The sequence below is a fragment of the Dipodomys merriami genome, unplaced genomic scaffold (assembly GCF_024711535.1).
Source record: "Dipodomys merriami isolate MVZ:Mamm:240054 unplaced genomic scaffold, mDipMer1.0.p SCAF_98, whole genome shotgun sequence".
Lineage (NCBI taxonomy): Eukaryota > Metazoa > Chordata > Mammalia > Rodentia > Heteromyidae > Dipodomys > Dipodomys merriami.
Genome location: NW_027206601.1, coordinates 2,032,863 through 2,041,450, shown reverse-complemented (window position 1 = coordinate 2,041,450; position 8,588 = coordinate 2,032,863).

Here is an 8,588-nt window from a genome sequence, read left to right as displayed (position 1 = left end):
TTTAAGCAAAGAGAAGATTTCTCTCTGTGTGTGTGTGTGTGTGTGTGTGTGTGTGTGTGTGTGTGTGTGTGTGTGTGTGTGTGTGTGTGTGTGTGTGTGTGTGTGTGTGTGTGTGTGTGTGTGTGTGTGTGTGTGTGTGTGTGTGTGTGTGTGTGTGTGTGTGTGTGTGTGTGTGTGTGTGTGTGTGTGTGTGTGTGTTCCATACAGATTTTGACAAACTCCAGAAGGTTCAGTATATATCAGATAGTATGAGTATGTCTGGGCCTGGGCGTTGTCCCTTAGCTCTTCAGCTCAAGGCAAGCGCTCTACCACTTGAGCTACAGCGCCACTTCCGGTTTTCTGGTGGTTTTATTGGAGATAGGAGTCTCACGGTCTCTCCTGCCCGGGCTGGCTTTGAACCACGATCCTCAGATCTCAGCCTCCTGAGTAGCTAGGATTACAGGCGTGAGCCACCAGCCCCGGCTTTGGAGTCTTTATTAGAGCACTAGCAGTCTGCAGGCAGCCAATTATTACAAAGGCCCTCAGCCCACAAATACACTTCACACTGTTAGGAAACAGGCCAGAGAGGAAATAAAGAACAAAAACAATACCAACAAACCAATTCAGCTTCGGTGGAGAGCTGAAGGGACACCATGGAGACAAGTGGCATGGAGTCAAAAGAGAAGATTTTATAAGTTGGTTTCCAGCACTAAGTGATTTTAGTCACATGTGATATTTTTTTGTGTGTTGTGCCAGTATTGGAGCTTGAACTGAGGGCCTGGGCACTGTCCCTGAGCTCTTCAGCTCAGGGTTAGTGTTCTACCACTTGAGCACAGCACCACTTCTGGTTTTCTGGTGGTTAATTGGAGATAAGAGTCTCATGGACTTTCCTGCCTGGGCTGGCTTTGAGCTTCGATCCTCAGATCTCAGCCTTTTAGTAGCTAGGATTACAGATGTGAGCCACCAGCACCTGGCTTACTTGAGCCACTCTGGCTTTTTCTGATAATTATTGGAGATAGTCTCAGGCTTTCCTGCCCAGATTGGCTTTGAACAGAGGTTCTCAGATCTCAGCCTCCTGAGTAGCTAGGATTACAGGCATGAACCACTGTCATCTGTCAATTTATTGCATTCTTTAAAGGCCACAGCAAAAGCTTCCTTTCTGACCCTTCAGAGGGAGTTTCCCTTCCCAGTGGCCAGGGATAGACAGAAGTCCCTTTAGAGTGCTCTGGCAGTGCCAGCCTGCTGAGGTGAGACCCTTGTGCCTGTCCTTGGCTTTGTCCCTCCATCCAGCCTTCATGATCAGTCGATAAAGCACACTTCCTGGAGCTCCAGGCCTCATCTCAATCTTGACAGGTGTCAGGTTTATCGTGGAGATTGTAGATATAATAGGCTCATCTCCAAGCAATGTTTCTGACCTCAGGGTCTGCTTCTAAGCAGTCAGTACTTCTTTCCCAGAGCTCTGAGACAGTTCCCCCTCATCTCCCTCATTTGGCAGGCTGCTAGCTGGCAGATGTCTGTATTCCTAAACTTGAGTCATTCATGTGCCACTATTGAGGTTTCTTCAATTCATAATTTGTTTAATCATTGTCTTTTAATCTTTTTTTTTTTTTTTTTTTGTCGGTCGTGAGGCTTGAACTCTGGGCCTGGCACTGTCCCTTAGCTCTTCAGCTCAAGGTGAGCACTCTACCACTTGAGTCACATTGCCACTTCTGGTTTATTAGTGGTTTATTGGAGATAAGAGTCTCACAGACTTTCTTGCCTAGGCTGGCTTTGAACCGCAATCCTCAGATTTCAGCCTCCTGAGTAGCTAAGATTACAGGCATGAGCTATCGGTGCCTGGCTTTGTCTTTTAATCTTTAAATTCTTTCTTTTCTTTTTTTTTGCCAGTCCTGGGACTTGAACTCGGCCTGGGCGATATCCCAGTACTCACTCAAGGTGAGTACTCTACCACTTGAGCCACAGCCCCACTTCTTGCTTTTTTGAGTAGTTTATTGGAGATAAGAGTATAACCATGGCTAGGAATGTGGCTTAGTGATAGAGGGCTTGCCTAGCATGCATGAAGCCCTGGGTTCGATTCCTCAGTACCACATAAACACAAAAATCAGAAGTGGCACTGCGGCTTAAGTGGTAGAGTGTCCTTGAGCAAAAGAAGCTCAGGGACAGTGCCAGGCCCTGAAAGTCCCATGACTGGCAAAAAAAAAAAAAAAAAGAATATTACCAGAACTTTTCTGCCTGGGCTAGCTTTGAACTGCAATCCTCAGATCTCAGTCTCCTGGACACCGGTGGCTCATGCCTGTTATCCTAGTTACTCAGGAAGCTGAGATCTGAGGATCGTTGTTCAAAGCCAGCCCAGGCAGGAACGTTCATAAGAGTCATATCCAATAAACTACTCAGAAAACCGGAAGTGGCCCTGTGGCTCAAGTGGTAGATCATTCGCCTTGAGCTGAAAAGCTTAGGGACAGCACCCAGGCCCCAAAAAAGAAGCTGAGATTTGAGGGTTGTTGGTCAAAGACAGTTGGGGCAATAAAGTCTGTGACATGCTTGTTTTCAATTTTTAAAAAGCCACAAAACAAAACAAAACAAAACAAAAAAAACAGTTCTAGCCTTGAGCAAAAACGCTCAGGGTTAATACCCTGGCCCTAAGTTCAAGCCCCAGGGTCCTCTCTCCCCTCTCCCTGCCCCATGCAAGCACACACACAAAGCTGGGCACTGGTGGTTCACACCTGTAATCCTAGTTACTCAGTAGGCTGAGAATCATCATTTGAAGCTATCCTAGGCAAAAAATCTGTGAGACTTTTATCTCAAATTAACTTAAAAAAGCCAAAAGTGGAGCTGTGAGTGCTCAGGCCCTAAATTCAAGCTCTGGGACTAGCACCTGAAGAAAAGGAAAACAAAACCCAAAACCCAGTACCACCCAAAAGGCTTTTTCCTCTAAGATGCTTAAGAAGAATAAATCCTTAAAATTGTAAACATCTCTCCAACTATCTGACCAAACTAGGTACCATCAGCAATAAGGAACCCCCCCACCCCAAAATTCCTGAGATTCATCTGGGACAGGCTCTTCAGGGACAATTTCAGGGTCATTTCATCATGCAAACTCGGGCAAAGGAAGCCCCTCTACACCCCCAGCTCTTCGATGGTGCTTTTGAAGGGTTTTCCAAATCTAACCTCTAGTCTGGGGGGGGTTCCCACCTATCGTCTCCTTTTCTAGTTTCACTTCCCCAATGCCCAGGGACTCAAGCAAAGCACACCTCAGGTTGATACTGAGAATTTTAAAAATTGGCAGGGCCAAAAACTGGTGGCTCAGGCCTGTAATCCTAGCTGCTCAAGAGGCTAAGATCTGATGAACAGGGTTTCAAGCTAGCCCCGGCAGGGAAGTCCATACACCATACATGAGGCTCTTATCTCCAATTAACCACCAGAAAACTAGAAGTGGAACTGTGGCTCAAGTGGTAGAGCACTAGCCTTGTGCAAAAGAGCTCAGGGACAGGACAGCAGCCCAGGCCAAGTTTAAGCTCCATGAGCAACAAAAAAAAAAAAAAAAAAAAAAAAAAAGAAGAAGAATTGGCAGGGAGTGAGGGAGGCGGTAACATTGTCCAAAAAGGAATGTATTAGACAATGTTGAAAATGAACTGTATAACTTGTGGGTGAGGATGGGAGGGGAAAACTGGGAGAGAGAGATAGAAGGGGTGACATTGTCCAAAAAGAAATGTACTCCTGGGCTGGGAAGGTGGCTCAGTGGTACAGCACTGGTCTTGCATGCATGAGGCCCTGGGTTTGATTCCTCAGCACCACATAAGCAAAAAGAAAAAAGCTGGAAGTGGCGCTGTGGCTCAAGTGATAGAGCACTAGCCTTGAGCTGAAGAGCTGAGGGACAGCGCCCAGGCTCACAGTTCAGGCACTACGACCGACCAAAAAAAAAAAAGAAAAGAAAAGAAAAAACAACAATAAAAAGAAATGTACTCTTGGCTAGGCACTGGCCTAGCTACTCAGGAGGCTGAGATCTGAGCACTGCAGTTCAAAGCCAGCCCAGGAAGTAATGTTTGTGAGACTCTTATCTCCAATTAATCACAGAAAAAAGCCAGAAGTACTGCCTGTGGCTCAAGTGATAGATTGCTGGCCTTGAGCAAAAAAAGGAACTTAGGGACAGCTTACTAGCTCAGAAATCAAACCCCAGGAGTGGCAAAAAAGGAGGAGGAGGAAGAGGAGGGGTTGGGGGGAGGAATGTACCCTTAACCTGACTTATGTAACTATAACCCCGCCCCCTTTTTAAAAATTTTTTGTTTCTGGCCTGTCCTGGGGCTTGAATTCTAAGCCTGGGAGCTGTCCCTGAGTTCCTTTTTGCTCAAGGCTAGCATTCTGCCATTTGAACCTGAGCATTACTTCCAGCTTTTTCTGTGTATGTGGTACTGAGGAATCGAACTCAAGGCTTCATGCATACTAGGCAAGCACTGTTCCACTAAGCCACCTTCCCAGTCCCTGTAACCCCATTTTACATACTTTTATAATGACAATTAAAAATTAAACTAAAAAAGCTGAAACAAACAAAACAGAATTGGCAGTGGAGTGTTGGTGGCTTATGACTATGATCCTAACTACTCAGAAGCCTGAGATCTGAGGATGGTGGTTCAAAGACAGCCCAGGCAGGAAAGTCTGTTATTTCCACTCAACTACAAAAAAAGCCAGAAGATAGCTGGTGGCTCACGCCTACAATCCTAGCTACACAGGAGGCTGAGATCTGAGGATCACAGTTCAAAGCCAGCACGGTCAGGAAAGTTTGTGAGACTCTTATCTCCAATAAACCACTAGAAAACCAGAAGTGGTGCTGTGGCTCAAGAGGTAGAGCACCCGCCTTGAGCTGAAGAGCACAGGGACAGCGCCCAAGCCCAGAGTTCAAGCCCCATGACCAAAAAAAAAAAAAAAAAAAAAGCCAGAAGAGCTGGGCACCAGTGGCTCACGTGTAATCCTAGCTACTCAGGAGCCTGAGATCTGAGGATCACGGTTCAAAGCCAGCCCGGGCAGGAAAGTCCATGAAACTCTTATCTCCAATAAACCACCAGAAAACCAGAAGTGTAACTCAAGTGGTAGAGCATAGCCTTGAGCAGAAGAGCTGAGGGACAGCGCCCCGGCCCAGAGTTCAATCCCCACAACTGACAAAAAAAAGCCAGAAGTGGAGCTATGGCCCAAGTGGTAGAGCACCAGCCTTGAGCAAAATATGCTCAGGCTCAGAGTCTAGTGCCTGAGTTCAAGCCCTGGATGAACACAAAATAAAATAAAGGGGAGGAGGAGGAAGAATTGGCATGGGTTTCAGAAAAATCTTAGTGACATCAAAATTCCAGTTCCACAAAAATCTTCATCTGTCATGAAATAGTATTCTTTTGGGGTTTTTTTCCCCTTAACCACTTGAAAATGTCAAGACCATTTTTAGTTCAGAGATTGGCCTGTGGGCGGGACTTCAGACACTGGTTGCTGGGCAACTCTGGGAGGGACCATAATCAAGATTGAGCATCCTCCACCCTGAGGGTTTGAACAACCACGTGCCTTCATTGCATCATTCAATTCCCATGACCCACAAAGTTGTTTCTGCTATTCTCACATCCACTGAAGCCAGGGGCCAGGGCACAAAGATGACATCACACAAGGAAGCACCTTCCAAGACCAGACAAACCTCTGGGTCAGTCCAGCCCTGAATTCTTCTTTCTTTCTTTCTTTCTTTCCTTCTTTCTTTCTTTCCTTCTTTCTTGTTGGTCATGGAGCTGGAATTCTGGGCCTGGATGCTGACCCTCAGCTCTTGAGCTCAAGGCAAGCGCTCTACCACTTGAGCCACAATGCCACTTCCAGTTTTCTGGTGGTTTCTTGGAGGTAAGAGTCTCACAGGAGCTGAGAAGGTGGCTCAGTGGTAGAGTGCTTGCCTTGCATGCATGAGGCTCTGGGTTCAATTCCTCAGTACCACATAAGCAGAAAAAGCTGGAAGTGGCATTGTGGCTCAAGTGGTAGAGCTCTACTAGCCTTGAGCTGAAGAGCTGAGGGACCGTGCCCAGGCCCAAAGTTCAGGCCCTATGACCGACAAAAAAAAAAAGAAGTCTCATGGACTTTTCTGCCCAGGCTGGCTTTGAACTGCGATCCTCAGATCTCAGCCTCCTGAGTAGCTAGGATTACAGGATAAACCACTGGTGCCTGGCTTTTTTTTTTTTTTTTTCCTCTGTGCTATCCCTAGGGCTTGAACTCAGGGCCGGGGCACTATACCTGAACTTCTTTTGCTCAAGGCTAGCATTCTACCATTTGAGCCATAGGTCCACTTTTGGCTTTTTGAGTAGTTTATTGGAGATAAGAGTCTTGCAGACCTTCCTGCCTGGACTAGCTTTGAACCACAATCCTCAGATCTCAGCCTCTCAAGTAGCTAGGATTACAGGCATGAGCTACTGGCACCAAGCTCCTATTTTAAGATCAGTCTTAGAATGATCCTCAGCAAGCAGGCCAATGGGTAGGCATTTACAGCTTCATTGGGCCATGCTCCTTTAATGGGCAGACTAGCAGAACACAGGAGAGCAGAGTAGAGTCACCACCCACTCAGGCTTGGGGATTGAGGAAATCCCAACAGCACTATTATTACTTTGTGTGTGAGTGCTGCTTCTGGGACTTGAACTAAGGGTCTGGGCACTGAGTTTTTGTGTTCAAAGCTTTACCACATGAGCCACAGCTCTTAGTTACAGTTTATTAAATTTAAGAGTTTCATGAACTTTCCTGATCTGGTTGGCTTCAAACTGTGTTCCTCAGATTTCAGCCTCCTGAGTAGCTAAGATTACAGGCATGAGTCACTGGGGCCCAGCTGTTGTCAATTTTACTCTTTGGATGAGATACTGGAAGCTTGAACTCAAGGCCTTATGCTCTTGCTGGTTTTTTCATTCAAGGCTGGAATTCTACCTTTTGAACTATACCTCCACTTGCAGCTCATTAATTGGAGATGGGTCTTCTTAGCCCAATGAGCTCCTTCCCATAGCTTAGCATGCTCCTTCCCCTTTCCACAGCTTAGCATGCCCTTTTCGTAGGCCCATGTAGTAAAGGCAGTAAATAATCAGCCTCCAACTCCCCTTTACCTTGAGATGGCACTCCTCTGGGGCAGCTACCACCATATAAGGCAACAAAAGCCCCTTAGAGTGACCTTTGTCTGAGCAGCTACAGGACCCCTTACCTACTACTTGTGCAGCAGCTATAAATCCTAATCCACCATGATGAAAATCCTGGTCCACACCAGGATCTCCACCTCCTAGCCCCTTCTAGCCTCAGTAGGTTGTACAGGTCACCTCAGATAATAGCCAGAACTTCTCACTTCTCCCTTCTGAGTGGTCTTGTCTGATTCCTTTACTGGCAAATAAACCTTTTCTTGTTCTTTGTACCTGGATGTCTATAGTGTTTTCTGGTAGTCTAAAATACTCCTAACAGGTCTCATGGGCTGGCTAGTTTAGAATCTTGATCCTCAGATCTCAATCTCTTGATTATCTACGATTAAAGGCCTGAGCCATCAGTGCCTGGCTCACCTAGATGTTTCTTTTGGGGGGGTCTGATCGTGGGGCCTGAACTCTAGGCCTGGGCTCTGTCCCTCAGCTCTTCAGCTCAAGGCTAGGGCTCTACCACTTAAGCCACAGTGCCACTTCTAGCTTTTTTCTTTTTGCTTGTGTGGTGCTGAGGAATGGAACCCACGGCCTCAGGCATGCAAGGCAAGCACTCTACCACTGAGCCACCTTCCCAGACCCGCACCTAGATGAGTTTTGAGGTGTCTCCTACGCAGGTCCCAAATGCTGCAGCTGCCCTCAGTAGCAATGCCCAGTGCTGGTAGAGCTGCCCTTTGCAACTCCCCAACTGGACTTCAATTTAGGTCTTTTTTTAACCTCACTTAGGGACAAACTGAATCAGCTGTAGGGGGAGGATTCCAACCTGCACATAACTCACAGGCTCACCACATACACAAGCACCTCCTGAACTTAGACCAAAACCTAGCTGAATGCTGTCACACCACCCCCAGTCCTGGGAAGGACATGAGCAACTGCTTGTCTCCTGGTATGAAGGAAATGCTGCAATAGCTGTAGACTAGAAAACGCACTGAAACTAGTCAAGTCAGCTCCTAAGCTAGGGAAGATGTCATGATTCCTGAATCTGGTTTTATTTTTCAGTCTGTAAGACAAGGGACTGGCTGGAAACTGGGTTTTTCCATACAGAGCCATTCATTGCACCTTCACTGGCTATATTTTTCAGGCCTTAGACTTAGCTGCTACACTTTGACAATGTTACCAAGCTGGTTGAGTGGCCTTGAGGTACAACCTGTGGATGGACTGCTGATACTTTCTACTGAATAGGGCATAACAGGGACATCAGAGCATCCTTTCCAGGGATAGTATTGGGGGCTGAATTAGCACTTGCTAGGCCAGCATTCCCAGCCTTTTTTGCCTTTGCTGTCAATCAACAGTTCTTGGTCTCAAGTTTTTCCTTGAGATAGTCTCCCTACTGGCCACAAACTTCCAATCCTGCCTTAGCCTCCCAAGTGATAGGATCATAGGCACATGACATTTGTGTCTGTGTATTTTGCTTCCTATCAGCATCTGAAATTGGCA